This window comes from Bos mutus, chromosome 23 (assembly GCF_027580195.1).
Source record: "Bos mutus isolate GX-2022 chromosome 23, NWIPB_WYAK_1.1, whole genome shotgun sequence".
NCBI classification, from domain to species: Eukaryota; Metazoa; Chordata; class Mammalia; order Artiodactyla; family Bovidae; genus Bos; species Bos mutus.
Genome location: NC_091639.1, coordinates 35,279,906 through 35,297,102, shown reverse-complemented (window position 1 = coordinate 35,297,102; position 17,197 = coordinate 35,279,906). Strand labels below are relative to the sequence as shown.

General features: G+C 49.2%; 1 non-coding gene across 1 annotated transcript; it reads right to left on the bottom strand.

The window, feature by feature from the left end:
• Nucleotides 1–931: 931 nt before the first annotated feature.
• On the bottom strand, nt 932–1,004 carry TRNAI-UAU (transfer RNA isoleucine (anticodon UAU)). Its single transcript has one exon. It is a non-coding gene; the product is annotated as a tRNA-Ile (tRNA).
• Nucleotides 1,005–17,197: the final 16,193 nt, after the last annotated feature.

Here is a 17,197-nt window from a genome sequence, read left to right as displayed (position 1 = left end):
ACCCCACAGATACCCCTCAAGAGGTGATGTCAGACTAGGGGGATTGTCCACAAGAATGCACCTGTCAGGCCAGGTTCCACGTCTGCCCAGAAACTGGCACCATGTGAGCGGCTGAGTGGGGGCAGGTTGACTCTCTTAATGGTGTATGGCGCTTGGAAGCTTAGTGTGAGAGAGAAGAGATCAACAGTTCTGGATCCAAATCCCATCTCACATGCCTAGTTGCCGGGCAGGCTTGTGTAAGTTATTAGAATTTTTGGAATCTTGTTTACCTCCTTTGTCAAATGGGCACAATAAATCCTGTCATCCCCAGAAGGTATAGGGACCAGAATGGATGTAGAGCTCTGGTACAGTGCTGGGCAAGAGATCAATAAAAGGAATCATTACAGCATGAGCTTGGCCACCGGGGTAAGTCCAATTGTCTTCTGAACAGGTGCCACTTAAGCCAGGACAGTGACACAGGAGTTTCAGGGGCAACAGGGCAGATAGATTTTGATTTTGTTCTTGTTGTTTCATGGGTTTTTTTTTTTTAACATTTCACAGATAATCTGCTAATATAATTACCCCTGGGTAACTGGGAATTAACTCACATTTCCAAACACTATGAGGCACTGCGGGTGAAAAAGCAAAAGGAAAACATCATGTGTACTTCATTGTACAATATGCAAGAAACTACCTCCTGCATCATGTCTGTGTATGTGTGTGCACGTGTGCATGCTCAGTTGTGTCCGACTCTTCAAGACCCCATGGACAATAGCCTACTGGGCTCCTCTCTCCTTGTAATTTTCCAGGCAAGAATACTGGAGCAGATTGTCATTTCCTTCTCCAAGGAGATTTTCCCGACCCAGGGATTGAATCCGCATCTCTTACAAAGAATCTGGCAGGCGGATTCTTTACCAATGTGTCACCTGGAAAGCCCCAGAAGTGAAGGATCTGCTCTCTCTGAGGCTTGAACTCAAGACCTTCAGATTATAAGACTAACGTGCTGCCTACTGCACTAAGAGGGCAGATAGTCTGACTTTCACTTCATGTCTGTACTCTAGTCTTTTTGTCTCCATCTGGCTGAAAAGCTGTGCAGACACTGGGTGGGGTCTATGAATCCCTAGAAGCTTCTTGTGTATCTGTTCATTTTCCAGAGAAAAGAGTTTGTAGTTTTCCTCAAGACTTTCTTCCTTCAGGGAACACTCAGCCTGTTGTGGGAGATTCATTTTCTACCTTCAAGCTGAGGTAGAGAAAGCTCTGCCCTCAGGGAGCCCCAGTCTGAGGGGACACAGCGTGGCCTCAAGGAGCCCCAGTCTGAGGGGAGACACAGGCCCTCCTCAGGGAGCCCCAGTCTGAGGGGAGACACAGCACGGCCTCAAGGAGCCCCAGTCTGAGGGGAGACACAGCCCTGCCTCAAGGAGCCCCACTCTGAGGGGAGACACAGCCCTGCCTCAGGGATCCCCAGTCTGAGGGAAGATACAGCCCTGCCTCAGGGAGTCCCAGTCTGAGGGGAGACACAGCCCTGCCTCAGGGAGCCCCAGTCTGAGGGGACCCAGCCCTGCCCTTAGGGAGCCCCAGTCTGAGGGGAGACAAGCCCTGCCCTCAGGGAGCCCCAGTCTGAGGGGAGACACAGCATGGCCTCAAGGAGCCCACATCCGATAGAGGAGATACAACTGATATTTCCAGGTACATCCCAGTCTGAGGAAAACAAAAAATATCAGAAATAATTCACACATGCCAAGCAATGGTGTACCAACTGAGCCCCGGGCACTGAAGAAAGACTCAGCCAAGGTAGGGTCCAAGCAGAAGACCCCAGCCCAGGCCTCCCCAGCCCCTCCTCTGCAGCTCCCTCTAACTAAGGCTCAGGCTACATACAGGCAGAGTGTGGTTTCAGACCCTTCAGCCAGCAATTAGTATTCTAAACATGAAATTAATTTCTCCTACAAATATGAGAACCTAGTAATTTGTTTCACTTTTATTTTATTGTCAGATAGGATTCATTTTCTACATGATTTTATGGTTGGATAGGATTCATTAGAAATTTTCCCCCAACTCCTTCTCTTAAAAAAAAATAATCTTCCTTCAGCTGTTCAGTCAGCGGTTGAGCTGGCCTTAGCTTTCCTTTGAGTCACCGGCTCCCACACAACTGCATCGCCATAGCCCCAGGTTCTGCTCCGTGGTTTCACTTTAATTTCCAACTCTGAAGAGCCAGGTACTGAAATGGAGATAAATCTCTCTGGAAGCTCCAGCAATGGGACCTTTGATAGTGGAGCAGTGGGGAGAGTTAATGGCTCCAGGGCTCCTCTGTGTTATTTACTGACGCGGGGACCCTCACTAGCTCAGACTAACACTTCTAATCTATTTAGTACCCACGCTGGCTCACTTAACTTTGTTACCTGCTCTTATTTCTACCTCTGCCTGTGTCCTCCTTACCCACAAGGTCACTGAAAGCTGACCCTCCTGGGGTATGCTCGGCCTGTGCCGGGCAGGACCCCTAAATGCCAGCCTGTGAACCCTTCCAACAAGACATCTTCAGCCTTGACCACAGACTCTGCTTTCCCTTGTGTCCTGCTCACTGACCTCAGAAGTAGTCAGAGTTAGGCACCTTAGGAGTTCCCCTTTTGTTATACAAGCAGGGAGGACTCCTTTCTCCTTCAGACTGGGGCTCCGTTAGGCAGGGCTGTGTCCGCTCAGACTGGGGCTCCCTGAGGCAGGGCCATGTCTCCCCCCTCAGACTGAGGCGGGGGCTCCCTGGGGCTCCCTGAGGACTTTGTCCCCCCTCAGACTGTGTCTCCCCTCAGACTGGGGCTCCCTGAGGCGGGGCTGTGTCTCCCCTCAGACTGGGGCTCCCTGAGGCGGGGCTGTGTCTCCCCTCAGACTGGGGCTCCCTGAGGCGGGCTGGGGTCCCTGAGGCGGGCTGTGTCTCCCCTCAGACTGGGGCTCCCCTGAGGCTCCCTGAGGCAGGGCTGTGTCTCCCCTCAGACTGGGGTCCCTGAGGCAGGGCTGTGTCTCCCCTCAGACTGGGGCTCCCTGAGGCAGGGCTGTGTCTCCCCTCAGACTGGGGTCCCTGAGGCAGGGCTGTGTCTCCCCTCAGACTGGGGCTCCCTGAGGCGGGGCTGTGTCTCCCCTCAGACTGGGGTCCCTGAAGCAGAGCTGTGTCTCTTCCATTAGACAGGATCACGTGGAGGCTGGCAGGGGCTAAGTATTAGGGTCAATTACTCCCTCTCAGTCCAAGTCACCTTGTTACATTTTCTCACTAACCCCTGCTTCTCTTTACAGCACAGACCCTGACTGTAATTAATCATCTGCATAATTATCTGTTTAACGTCTCTCTTCTCCTCTAGACTGTAAGTTTCAGGGGGTCAAGGACAAATGTGGCTTGGTCTCTGCTCTATCTAGCACCTGTGACACTGCTTGGCACATAAGAGGCCCCCAATAAGTATGTTCCTCCTGAATGGCAGATGAAAGGACAAAGTATTCTGTGTATTTATACACACTGTCATAGAGAGCATGGGAATCAGAACCCAGGCGTGTGTCAGGACTGTGGACTTTTCCTAAGGGACACAGCACATTCTCAGCTGGCTCTCCTGACAGCTGTAAGATGAGCACTCAGGGCAGGATAACACAGGATCTGGGAAGAAAGACCACGTGGGTCTGCAGCCCACCTTTGCTCCTCACCATCTGGTGATCTCCAGCTAGGTTCTTAACCACTTCATCTATAGGTTAATTACAGCAGCCATCCCACAGACATGGATCTTACAATAAATGTAATGCACTTAGAATAGTGCCTGGCACATAGTAGACATTTGACTAGTGTTAGCTGCTATGACTACTGTTATTAGCATTACTTTTGTGCAGATGGGAACTGAGGCTTCAAGAGATTAACTTGTCCAAGGTTCCAAGGCTGTGACTGAGCAGGGCCAGGATTTCCTTAAACCCTTAATAACCACCAGACTTCCATGCCCCCCTCTGATATTAGAACAACTGGGCATTGCTGATTAAGAAGCACAGGAAGGGGAGAAATCAAGCCACTTTTGATGCTGCAGCCTTGGAGAAACTGACCAATGAGGAACAGACCCAGATTCTGATGGACAAGAGGAAGAGAGACAAGAGGAAACCATGAAGTGGCCAAGTCCTGGCCTCCCAATCAGGCTGGGATGATGTCCCAAGATGACCCCAGGTCCCTCCTGACCTGGCCCTTTCACCTCTCTGAACTCATCTCCTACCACAGTTTACCTTAATTATGCCAAATACACTCCAACCTCAGGGTCTTTGCAGTTCCTGGGCCAGGAACCCAGTTCCATCAAGGTGAGGTCCATGATGGATTATAAACATGGTGCATTTGTCACCAGTCTCTTTGATCTCAGTGCCTGGACAGTGAGCATTTCTGCCTGGTCCAGGGGTTGAAGAAGAGCCTGCATTAGTCTAGCTCCTCTAAGAAGCAGATGCCAGGATTACAAGAGGGAAGACATGCCTGTGAAGGAAAATGGAGGGAAAGCTGGAGAAGGCTGGGAAAAGCATCAAATTGCAGCATAGGTCTGATGCTGTAAAGGAGAGTGGGAAGGGAGGAAGTTTGGGTCGAAAACTCTTAGACTAGTGCAGGTGAAGAAAGTTTAGCAAATGGGATAAGGCCAGTGGGGGAGGGGAGGGCCTGAGCTGCTGTTTCCCCTCCCCCATCTCACATGAAGGCCTCTGCCTTCACATCCCAGCCATGCTCGGTCACCAGCTGGGAAACGTGGCCTTAGTGCCAACACAGTGGGATTCAGAGCATGGTGGTCAAATCCAATACACTCTCTGAAGAAGGAGTTCTGAGGGGTATATTTTCATGGTGGCCATGAACCAGACTCAACCAACTCTTGGCCTGCCTCTAGTACCTTGTCAAGAAAAATGGCCTGAAATTCGCCTCCATGAGGCACTACTGCGCTATCAAGGCTGGAGACGGTGTGGGCTCACTGAGTGATTAGCTTCCAGCCGTAAGTCACCTTCCAAGGGTCTTGGTGGAGAAATCCAGGCTCACACAGCCAGGGGAATGGCCAGAGACTTCCTCCTCTGGAGATGACAACTCCTAGGTCTGGTTTTCCTGTCTCATGGGGGACACCTTTTCCAGCAGGTCTTCTGAGGCATAGTCCCAACCAGCTCACCAAGATGGGAAAGCTTCAGGGTGGCAACCAGCTGGGTACAGGCCGGGTGCCAGGAATTCAGCAGGACTTGGCGCTTAGGCAGCTCAGCTTCAACCAGTCCCTTCTCTCTCCACAGAGAGATTCTGACGCCTCTTCACTGGTCACTGTGAAGCTTCACAGAGAGAAGACAGCTGCAAATAGCCAGCCCGGAGCCTGGCTCCCCACAGACCCTCCTGTGAAGTGGCCTTGCTCCCTGCTTCTCTCGCTCCTCTAATCTCACACTCTTCGGCAGACACGCTGCCTCTGATGCCACCATAATTTGCTGGTTACATAACATGCGTCCTCACTGGGTGGCAAGTCTCACTCACTGGAGGGGCTCCAAATTAATAATCTATTATTCATGCCATCCGCAGTGTCTCTCCGCTGACAGTGGCAGTAAGAAAGAAAAGCTATACGGGAAGGAAAAGAGAGGGAAGGGAAAGGTATCCTTGGGAGCAAGCGGGTACAGGAGAACTGGTCTCTGAAAGTTTAAAATAGAAAACAGCCTCAGTGGAGCTGTCTCTATGGAGGTTGTTTTCTTTGCTTCCTGGAAGTCAAGGTCATCAGTAGGAAGGACAGGCAGGGAAGCAGCTCCAGGGTTTCATAGTAACATTCAGGGCCTCCATTCCTCCAAATAGAGCCACTTCTAAAACACTGAGGTGGAGCTGGAGGGAAGGAGATGTAAAGAATGGGAGAGACACATTTCCACCTCAGGGAACCCCAGTCTGAGGGAGACACAGCCCTGCCCTCAGGGAGCCCCAGTCTGAGGGAGACACAGCCCCACCTCAGGGAGCCCCAGTATGAGGGGAGACACAGCCCTGCCCCCAGCGAGCCTCTTAAAGATGGGACATGCCCCTCAGACATGACCCTCAGACATGGCCTCAGGGAGCTCAGACTTATGAGAAGACAGAACCTCTGTGCTCAGGGAGCTTCTAGATAAAGAAAAAACAAAGCAAAACCAGACCCTTCTCCCCCAGACTGAAAACAGACATTTTTTTCATGTGTGCAACAGAGAGGAGATTTCTAGTTATCTTAGTCAGAAACTAGAAGACAAGGGTGAAAAGGCATAACAGACATCCGGACTGCTCTTCCTAACGTTTCAGTGGAGGGGAATGTTCTAAGGGCTCATCTGTAAATTTTACACTTTCACAGTGTGTAAAATCTGCTATAGTTTCCAGCTGAATGTGCCCTGGAAGAGACACATTCACTTAGCTCTGATCCCTCCCCAGAGTAAAAAATGTGAATAATGTAATAAAGAAAATAGAGACAATGATTAGCTCTAAGAAAATTAAGAATAGTTTGGGAAGGAAACTGTTACCATACATGGCTCTTTCTAAGCAGTATTTATTTAATCACAAATATTAATACAAACATTGAATACTTATTTTTAGCCACAAGTTGTCATAAAAACACTATTGAAAGACTGGTGGGGAGAGTAATTATGCTGGGGGTGTGATAGGAGGAGTAATATCAGAGTGTAAAGTGCTCAAAGTCCTTATCAGGAAGTCAATGGATAATGTCTCGAAGGAAAATATCAAGAAAGAGCCAATAATAAAGAAGTAAAGACCAGAGGAAATAACTAAAGAGTTGAAATGTTCCGCCTGAGGAGAGGGGTTCTGGATGGGTAACTTATAACTGGTCACTGTTCCTTTACATTATAACCTATTTGACATACATAAAACTTGGATAAAAATAAAAATTCATATTTTGTAATGGCAGCAGAATGCTGTCAGACCTTTGCTATCTACAGGACAACAGGCAGCAGGTGGTTAAGCTGATCGGTGGATAAAGTCATCAAATAGCATCAGAGGAAGGAGACCAGCGGGGCTGTCTCTACAGATGCCACCGTCTGGCTTAGGGACACTCAGAACCCTAATGCCCATCCTGTTGGAGCACACGCTGGGCTGGAGGGGACAGGGAAACCACCAGAGAAACTGACTCTAGACTAAAAACACCAGTCACAGCCATTCACACAGTGAACAATCCAGAAGCTGGCATCTGAACGCCTGCCTTTTCAGGACTTTAATATCATCAAGAATAAAATTACTTTTCTTTTGTCTAGCCCTTTACAGTCCCAGGTAGACCTAGTGGTAAAGAACCTACCTGCCAATGCAGGAGACATAAGAGACTTGGGTTCAGTCCCTGGATTGGGAAGACCCTCTGGAGGAGGAAGTGGAAACCTGCTCCAGTATTTGTGTCTGGAGAATCCCAGGGACAGAGGAGCGAGTCAGGCTACATTCCATAGAGTTGCAAAGAGTCGGACAAAGTGAAGCGACTTAGGATGCACTTAGAGTTTACAAAGCCCTTTCACATGGATTACGTGAAATATCAGCACTGGGCCCTATCTGTCCAGTAGTACTCTTCTCCTTTTATGACTGAAAACCCAGGGCTTGGAGAGGAAAGCAGTTTACTTAACATTACATGCAAATAAGGCATGAAGATGGGCACATCGTGATCCTCCTCCTGGGTGGTACTTTGGGATCAATCTGGGCAACTTAATACTCACACCCAGCTGAATGGGAGGTTTTGTCACGGTTTAAGTCTCCCCTATTGATTCTGATGCCCCGCTCCAGGCCACCTCTGGTCCCCTTTAACTAACCTCCTGTCCCACTACTCAATACACAGCCTTCTGTGGACTTCAGGGAAGGCTAGGTTCGCAAAAACAGCACCACTAAAATTTTGGTGGCTTAATATGCATATGTGTGTGGTCAGTGGTCTCCAACTCTTTGCGACCCCATGGACTGTAGCCCACCAGGCTCTTCTATCCTTGGAATTCTCCCAGCAAGAATACTGGATGGAATTGCCCTTTCCTTCTCCAGGGGATCTTCCTGACCCAGGGATCAAACCCGAGTTTCCTCCAGCTCCTGTATTGTCAGGTGAATTCTTTACCACTGAGCCATCTGGGAAGTGGCTTAATATGACAAAGCTTTTTTCATCACTCACTAAGTCCACTGTGGGTCCAGGTAACCTTCCTGGTAGCTCTTCTCCATCTCAGTGTTCTCAGCTTCCTTGACCTGGTGGCTCCTCAATCTTGACATAGGCTTCCATGGTTGCCATGGCAGGAAAAGAAAAAGTGCTGAAGACACTTGTACCATCCATTAATGCTTTAGCATATTAGAAATACACATCAGTTCTACCTGCAATCGATTGGCCAGATCCAGTCTTGTGACCTTCACATAACAGCAAGTATGGGGGTGAGGGGTAAAATCTTCACCTATATTCTACAGAGAAGAAAACTCAATGTGGATAAGCACCGGTGATATCTACCACAGCCTTCATGACACTCTGGAAGTGCTCCCCACTCTCTGCATGGTCCCACAAACCCCCATTCTCCCTTCCCTTACCCCTCTTTAAGGTCTGGCTGGAGTCTCATCTCCTCCTTGAGCACTCCTTGGCCACTGCTTTCTACACAGATCCCCTCAGTTTGACCAACATCAATTCTCATTATCTGTGGGATGCATTTGGCACTTATAGCTCATTAAGCATTTTCAGAGTCTTTACATATCCTCTGTTTCAAATGATTTTATCTTCTGGACTTTGGGCAAAGTATTGAGAGGAATTGCTGGTCTGGCCAACAGAGAAGAGTTTATCAGAAAAGTGGGAGGCATGGGAGCCTGTGGAGTGGCCCCCATGACTTCTGAGCCTTTGAGCCTTGCAGGGAAGAGAGTCGAAGGTACTAAGGAACCCTGGGCTTGGAAAGACTGTCTTCAAAAGCCCATCATCTTGAGAAGCTTAGACTGAAAAGTGAACACCAATTAAGAGTTGGGCGTCTTGGCAGGAGAAAGCCTTCCTTAGAACTGATGATTATCTTAATGAGGGGATAAGAAGTATTGAAAAGGCCACAGGCTGCATGGGAAGCCCACTACTGAGCCCAAGACTTAAATGAGCATGCACAAAAGACGGGAGGAAAGGCCAGCCCCCCGCCCCTGCATGCCTACTGCACCCCAAGCAGACAGGCCCCTGCGATTCCCACATGCTGGGGTCACTGCCTGCTGACACGGCTAGTTATTTATTAATCTTTAACAAACATAACACTTACCATGTACCAGGCACTATTATGTGCATTTTATGAATACTAACTCATTTCATCAACACTGTATGGGTTATTTTTCCCCTCATCCCCCAAAGATGCCAAGGTTAAATAACTTGCCCAAGGTCATCACTAATGTGGGCCAGAACCTCTGGCTCCTTCACAACAAGAACATATATTTATCTGCTCAGCAACAGACAATAGTAAGCACTCAAGAGATATTTAAGTGCTTTCTAAATGAATGAATGCGATCTTGTTTCCCTCTGAGGCCGGACAGCCAGGGTCCAATTCCCAGTTCCATTGCTTACTGTGTGAACCTGGGCAAGATATTCACCTCTCTCCACCTCTGTTTACCCACCTATAAAGTAGGGCTAATAATAGGCTTTATAGGGTTGTTGTGAGGATTAAACAATTTTTAAAATTAATAAATGTAAAGAATAACAATCCCTGGCACAAGGAAACACTCAATAAAGTGTAATTGTTATTTCACATGCTATATCATATCTCATCAAACCACTAGCTTCTGTAAATACACATTAACCATTTCTTTTCATTCTTGTCACTATCTAGAATGTGTTAGGTGGACATTTCTAAATATCCTAGAATAGAGAATTGTCTTAGTTGTCTATTGCTACATAGCAAAGTTTAGCAACTTAAAATGATGCGCATTCATTTTCCAACCATTTTTATGGCTTAGAATTCTAGGCATTACTTAACTGGGTCTTCTATTGTATGATCTCTTATAAGTCTACAACCTAGATGTCAGCCAAGGCTGTGGTCTCATCTGAAGGTTCAACTGAGGAAGGATCTGCTTGCCAAGTTCAGTCTATGTTTATTGGCAAGATTCAGTTCTTCCATGGCTGTTAGATGGAGGGCCTCAGTCCCTTGCTGGCCATTGGTGGGTCGTGGCCCTCAGCTGCTTGCCATGAGGGCCTCTCCAACTCACTTTATCACAGCAAGTTCATGAGAAGAGGAGCCAGGAAGAGAGAGAGTTGGTAAAATGGAAATCACTGTCTTTTGCAATTTAACCACAGAAGCAACATGGATCTTTCTTGCCATATCCTATTGGTTATAAGCAATGACTAGGTCCAGCCCACACTCAAAGGAAGGTTTGGGGGTCCATGTCAGAAGCTGCTGACTCCAGGCTCAAACGTACTTACTGACTGAACCCAAGAGTCAGCTCTGCTTCAGATGAAGGTAGGGAACATGGAGAGGCTGATGTGGGTCATGTAAATTCCAACTAGCCCTGCCTCTAGGGAAAGCTTCCTTGAACCCTTTTGGGACCTTGGTGTCCATCCCTATAGAATGAGCAGCTTTGACTAGAAGATGCCTCAAGTACCCTCCATCTAAATTCTAGATTCTTTGAATTTAACAGATCTTGATTCAACCAAACTGACAAAGTTAAGAGTTCTCTGCATTCTTGGAAAGTTGCCAAGATCATGCGCATCCCTCCCAGCCCCCCAGGTGAGGGTGGATCACTGTCTCCCTTCCACCACCCATGCTGCGCCGTCCCACACACAGCCTTGGTAGATGGAAGGAAGTGGGCGAGCAGAGTCCTCAGCAAAGAAAAAGTCCCAAGTGTTGCACTTGCTTCACCCACCTCCTTGCCCTGAATTGCTCTGGAGGCTAAATCATTGCCTGGCCCAATTGGCCGGGCAGGCCAGCATCAAACCCTCAGTGAGATTAAAGGCCCTATAGAGGTGTATAAATCAGAGCAGCACACCCTACTGAGAGCATGTGATTAGAATAAATGTGTGTCCCTGGGGCTGAACACAACTCTGCTGCATGCTGGGCACCTGCGTCCTCCTTGGGATCCTTCCTATATATTGTCCCACTGCTCCTGTTCTTCCTCAACAGCTCAGCAGCAGCCCACCCAGCAGACAGTCCCTTTCGAACAACACCCTCCTTTCCCTATACAGAGAGTGCCACATGAGCACAAGGAGCCCGAGAAATACTGTGGGGGATAGGGAGTCTGGAGAACCTAGTGTGGGTCCTGGCTGTGCCCCTCGCCCGCAGTGTGGCCCTGAGGGGGTCCCTTTCTTTGCTCAGCATCAGTTTCTTCATTCCATCGATCAATAGATTGGACCAGATGACTCCGCAGATCTCTTCGAGCTTTCAAATCCTACAGTTCTGATATTTATCTCAAGTGATCAGGGAAAACAGGATGTCCCTAGATGAGAAAGGATGAGTTTGGCTCTAATTAGCTGAACTGTGACCCCCCCATAAAAGTGGCTTCTGCGTGTTATCTCAATCAGAGGGAGAGAGAGAGGAGATTTCAGGGTTGGCGCAGTGGTTCAGCAATGTTACTTTCCCATCTTCCTCTGTTGTCAACACCAATGAGAGATGTCCACACGCCCCTGGGGGGAGGGGGCTGAGATGGCCACATCTTTCAGTGTCACATTTTTCTGTGATGGTGTCAGACTCAGGAGGGAGACAGAGTGGTGGGCTCTCCTGGGTGCTATATGTTACTAGGAGAAGGCCTTTCCCAAAGACTGGTGTCTGATCATTACTTCTCATGTCTCACCCCACCCCCAAAAGATACACTAATGAACCTCAGAATGTGATCTGATTTGGAAATAAGGTCATTGTTAATGACCTTATTGAGTTAATATGAGGGCATACTGAAGCAGGGTATGCTTCTAATCCAATATGACTAGTATCCTAATAAGAAGAGGAGAAAGAGAAGACATGGCCATGTGAAAACAGATACAGAAAGAATACTATGCGATGAGGGAGGCAGAGACCAGGGTGATGCAACAACAAGCCAAGGAGCACCCGGGGCTGCCAGTGACACCAGAAGTTGAGAGAAGGGCAAGGAACGGATTCTCCCCGGCAGCCTTCAAGGTAGCATGGCCCTGCCGACACCTTGGTTTTAACCTTCTGGCCCCCAAAACTGTGAGAGAATATATTCCCGTCATTGTAAATTACCCAGTTTGTGGCTGTCTGTTGTGGGAGCCCTAGGAAATGAACACATGCCTCTTTGGCTGGAACTTGACTCACATCCCCTCAACTGCTGGCAAATCACCAATGGTGAAGTGAGCTTGACTGTGCCACGGTCAACCACGGTTCATCAAGAAGACTGAGTGCCTTGCCTCCTGGACAAACCCAGGTTCTTAGAGACTAAAGAAGAGGGGATGGTATGATATCATCAAGTCTAACACACACATTTGGAATATGAGAAGAGTGAGGCCCCCAGCTTCCTCCGCCTCCCATATGGCAGCCTCCTCCCTGTAGGTGTGTGATGGCTCTGACCACTCTTCATCTTTGCCATGTGATTCTGTTTCATACCGATTCCAGAAGATCACTAAGCACAAGTTGACAGGAGGCACAGTAAGAGGCGGATATGGTCAGAGCCTTCCGGTATCCCAGCTCACACAGGAGATTATAAGAAGGGCTGAGGGACGTCCTTGGTGGTCCAGTGGCTAAGACTCCACACTTTCAAAGCAGGTGGCCCAGATTCTGTCCCTGGGTCAGGGCACTAGATCCCACATGCAGCAACTAAGAGTTCACACATGCGTGCATGCTAAGTCACCTCAGTCGTGTCCAACTCTTTGTGACCCTATAGACTGTAGCACACCAGGCTCCTCTGTCCATGGGATTCTCCAGGCAAGAATACTGGGGTGAGTTGCTATGCCCTTCTCCAGGGGATCTTCCCGATCCAGGGATCAAACCTGTGTCTCCAATGTCTCCTGCATTGGCAGGGGGGTTCTTTACCACTAGCGCCACCTGAAAAGCCCAAGAGTTCACGTGCTACAACTAAAATAAATTCCCATACCGCAACAGAGACCGAAGATCCTGCAGGCCACAGCTAAGACCCTGCAAAGCCAAATTAATAAAGGGTTTTTTTAATAAAATAAAAGATAAAAGAAGAACTGAGAGGCCTGGGTGTGACTCAACCTGGATGAGAGATGGATTTGGAAGACACAGCTTGACCGGCAGCTTCCTAGAAGCTGGATTCTCAGTAAATGCTGAGGTTGCACAAAGGACTGAAAATGGGGAGGAACAGAAAAAGAACGTGAGACTTTAGGACGAAAACACGCTTGGTCTGCCCGCCTAGGGGCCTGGCCTCAGTGGAAGGCCTCCTCATGAAGAGCCGGATAAACACAGACGTATCAAGGAAAAACAATTCTACTGTAGCCACGACTATTACAGCATCTCACGAGCATCTCATGCCCACATTAACTGACCTTTCCCCCACAAGCTCCTCATTTTGCTCTTCATTTCTGTCTCAACAGAAAGTATTTCCACTTGCCCAGGTGTCCAACCCACAGTCATGGGTGATCCCTTAACCCCTGCCCTCCCCTCCTTCACTAGTCATGCACCAACTCCTGTCAACTTCTGTGCTAAATACTCCTGAAACCCTGCATGTCTCCTGGCACTTCCCTCCCCATCCTTGCTTGCTGAGATTACTATGACGGTATCCTTACTAATCTGCCTACCTCCAATCTTCCCTCTCCATTCCTTCCATCCACATTCCCTCCAGTCGGAACAGTCTTCCAGAAACCCAGATCCAATCACATCACAGCTCAAAACAATTGCGATCCCTTGTACCCCATGGCTTTTGTATTGATGTCCAATCTTCCTGACTTTCTTTCAAGGCCCTTCATGACCTTATTCCTATTTCTTCCGAAAGCTTCTCTCATGTTTCCCCTGACCCCCAGCCCCTCATCTACATGTTTCACAAAGCCACTCTCCTCACTTCCTGCAGCCAACACGCTATCTTAAGCCCCCCAGACCTTTGAGCCTGCAACTGAGTCTCCCATGTCACCTGATCTTTCTCTTCTCTGATTAACATCTGTACATATTTCAGGCTTAGACACCACTTCTTGTGGGAAAATCTCCTAGAACCCCCCACCCCAGACTGGTTTGAGTTGAGCCCCCTTGCCTTTCCCTGGTCTGCTCTGTGTTGCATGGTGGCTGACCCCCACAGGCCTCCCCTGTCACCTGGTTCCTCAGACAGGGAAGTGGAGGGCAAGAGAAAGGCACAGGACAGACATTTCATTCCTCCATCTCTGCCTAAGGGACCGACGCAGCAGCGCCCCCTGCAGGACTCTGGCTCTCACTGTGACACACTCACTATGGATCCACGTTCAACTTGGGACCCTAATGGGGTCTCATCACATAGCCCCCACCCTTTACCCCTGTAGTGGAATAGTAGCTGCTTCCTGCCGTTGCTACTTTGCAGGTCAGTTGATCCCTTCTATCGCCTTTTAGCTAATTTTCTCTATTAAATTACTTCAGTTATAAATATCTAAGTGACTTTGGTTTTCCTGGTCCCACCCAACTCGCATAGACCTTCCCCATAGAACAGCTCACTGCACTTCCCTAACTGTCCCCATTCACCCTGAACTCTAAGGGCCAGTTTGCATGTCTATTCTCCCCTAATGTGAGTGTTTCATGAACACAGGGACCACCTCTGCTTACTGGCCATTGTATCCCTAAAACAATGTTCGGATACAGTGACTATCTAATTAACACATGAGTGAGCGAATGAATGAACCAGTAAGTTTCATGCTGAGTTTCTTGTCCGTCTGTCCAACTGCCTGTCAAGCTCATTTTCTCTTTCTCCGTCTTGCAAACCTCCTTTCTTCAAGAAAATAATCCCTCCTGCTTGGTCCTTACCCTGCAGGCTTCCTCTCTGCTTTACTTTAGTAAGTCAGTAGAAGTAATACCGACTAAACAGTCCAAAGATCCAGGCTCATCCAGACTGCCCACTTCCCCGGCATATCTCCCAGAGCGGGCTCAGCCAAGGCTGTTGGCCAGAGGGAACAAAAAGTTACGAGGTATGGAGAACTGCACAAAGCCAGGTGATGGAATCCTAGCTGGGGCTAGAATCATGGCTCCTGTGGGAAGCTGCCTCCTGGTACCATGGAGGGTGGATCTGGAGGGAGCCTGGTGAACAGAAAGGTACTTGAGTGGTCTTTCCTTCCCAGGGATCTGAGCCCCAGGAGGCTGCCCTGCAGCCCAGCTTCGCTGGAGTCAGGTGGGGATGCAGAGACAGGAAGATTCTTGGCTGCCTGGCTTTGTTCCCAGATGTGGGCTGAGTGGAAAGGCCATGCATGGTTTGGCAGTCTAGCGCAGGAGGGGGTGGAGTGCCAGGTAGAGGGAGGGAAGCACAGGCACTGACCCAGGACAACGGCTGTGGTCTGAGCTGCTGTTTTCCCTCCCTCCTTCCTAAGCCCACGCATCACATTTCAATCAGCTCTGAGGATCTTTGCGGCAACAGGAGACAGACGGGCTGCAGAGACACAGAGCATCCAGCCACGCCTTCCTGGCCTGGACACTGATTGGAGGGTGACAAGCAGCTGCAGCTTTCTCATCATAAGCAGTAGAATCTGTTTCCAGAGCCCAGCCAAGAGTCTGCAGGCAGGAGGGATGACAGCGAGACACTTAGTCAAAGGCTCAGGATCGGGGGTCTTGGGGGGCTGATTTGTCCATCTCTCTGCCTCCAAGATGAAGTGACTGAGCACACACGCATTGCCTCTAAGAAGACCTTCAAAGATTCCAGCCTAGACAGGCTCTGTTGATCCTACCAAGGTAATGAGATGCCCCAAACGGTAAAGCGCAGGTCACACGTGTCTCAGTGGAAGGGGAATCTAGACAGATCCTTCTCCCCATGCCAGCTAGAAGTCATCTTGGAAACTGGGTCCCCCATGGGGTGGGGAGGAATGGGTAAGGCAGAGGGAGTCCGGAACAGTGGGGTCAGGGGTGGGGTGGAGTGAGGGGACCCTAAGGTCAGTGCTGCTGGGGAGGTGAGAATCATAAGCACCTGCCACTTACTGAGTGGGTCCTGGGCTCCAGGAGCGGCGCTAGGCACTTTTAGTCATCACGCATTTTATCTTTAAAATAGCCCTCTGAGATTGTTACTATTGTCGTCATTTTGTGAAGGACGGAAACCAAAGATCAGAGAAGTGAAGAGACTCTAAAGGGTCACACAGCTAGGTGTGAGCAGCCCAGCCAGGCTCAGAAACGGGGTCTGTTTCCCTCCTTTGCAGTGACATCTGTGCCCTGACCCACCTAGGGTGCTGCCTAGGGCCAGACACGGGCCACAGCTCCCTGAGAGCTAGCAGAGGGGCAGCTCTAGAGTCAATGAGGCAGGACTTTCCCGGTGGTCTAGTGGTTAAGACTTGGCCTTCCAACACTAGGAGGAAGGGGGTTCATATCCCTAGTTGGGAAGCTAAGATCCTTCATGCCTCTGGGCCAAAACAATACAAAATATAAAGCAGAAGTAATATTGTAAAAAATTCAATAAAGACTTTTTAAATGGTTTACCGTAAAAAATTTTTTTAATAAAAAAATAAGTCAATGATGCTGGGTGGAGGAATCCCAAGGATGTGGTTCCACCTGTTGGAGGCCTTCACTTAGGGTACCTGGTGGCCCAAAAGTCTCACCTGAGGTTTCTAACGTCTTTCTTGGTTATTAAGGCGGACTGAGGTCCAGCTTCACCTTCATCCCTGCATCCTCACAGTAACTCAGTGCTTGGCCAGCTCCCCAAGCATCTTCTCCACCAAGCCCTGCTCTCCCTGGGCTCAAACACTCGTTGCCTCTCACCAGGCCCAGCTGGGCAGCCTCCTGCCTCTGACCCAGCTTCCATGCAGCTGTCACCACAATTTTTCTCAAAATCAAGTACAAACTCTTACTCGTAGCATGTGAGATCTAGCTCCCTGACCAGGGATTGAACCCGGGCTCCCCTACATTGGGAATGCGGAGTCTTAGCCACTGGACCATCAGGGAAGTCCCCTGGTCATAGTGCTTTCTGAAGTACCTCTGCCAGCACCCTTTGGCCTTTGGGATAAAATCTGAGTTCCATCGTCTTACATTCCAGCCTCTCCCAAGCCAGCCTTGATCTCCGCTCCCCGAGCCACCATCTCCAAATCCTCCACGCTTCCTGGAGCTGGGGGCCTGGCTGTTCTCCTGAACGTGCCTTGCATTTCCATATTTCCTGCCTTTGCTCCTGTTCCCTCTGCCTGGGTTGGCTTCCCTGGCCTTGGTTTTTTCCCCTCGGCAAAATGTCACCTTTCCGGACCAA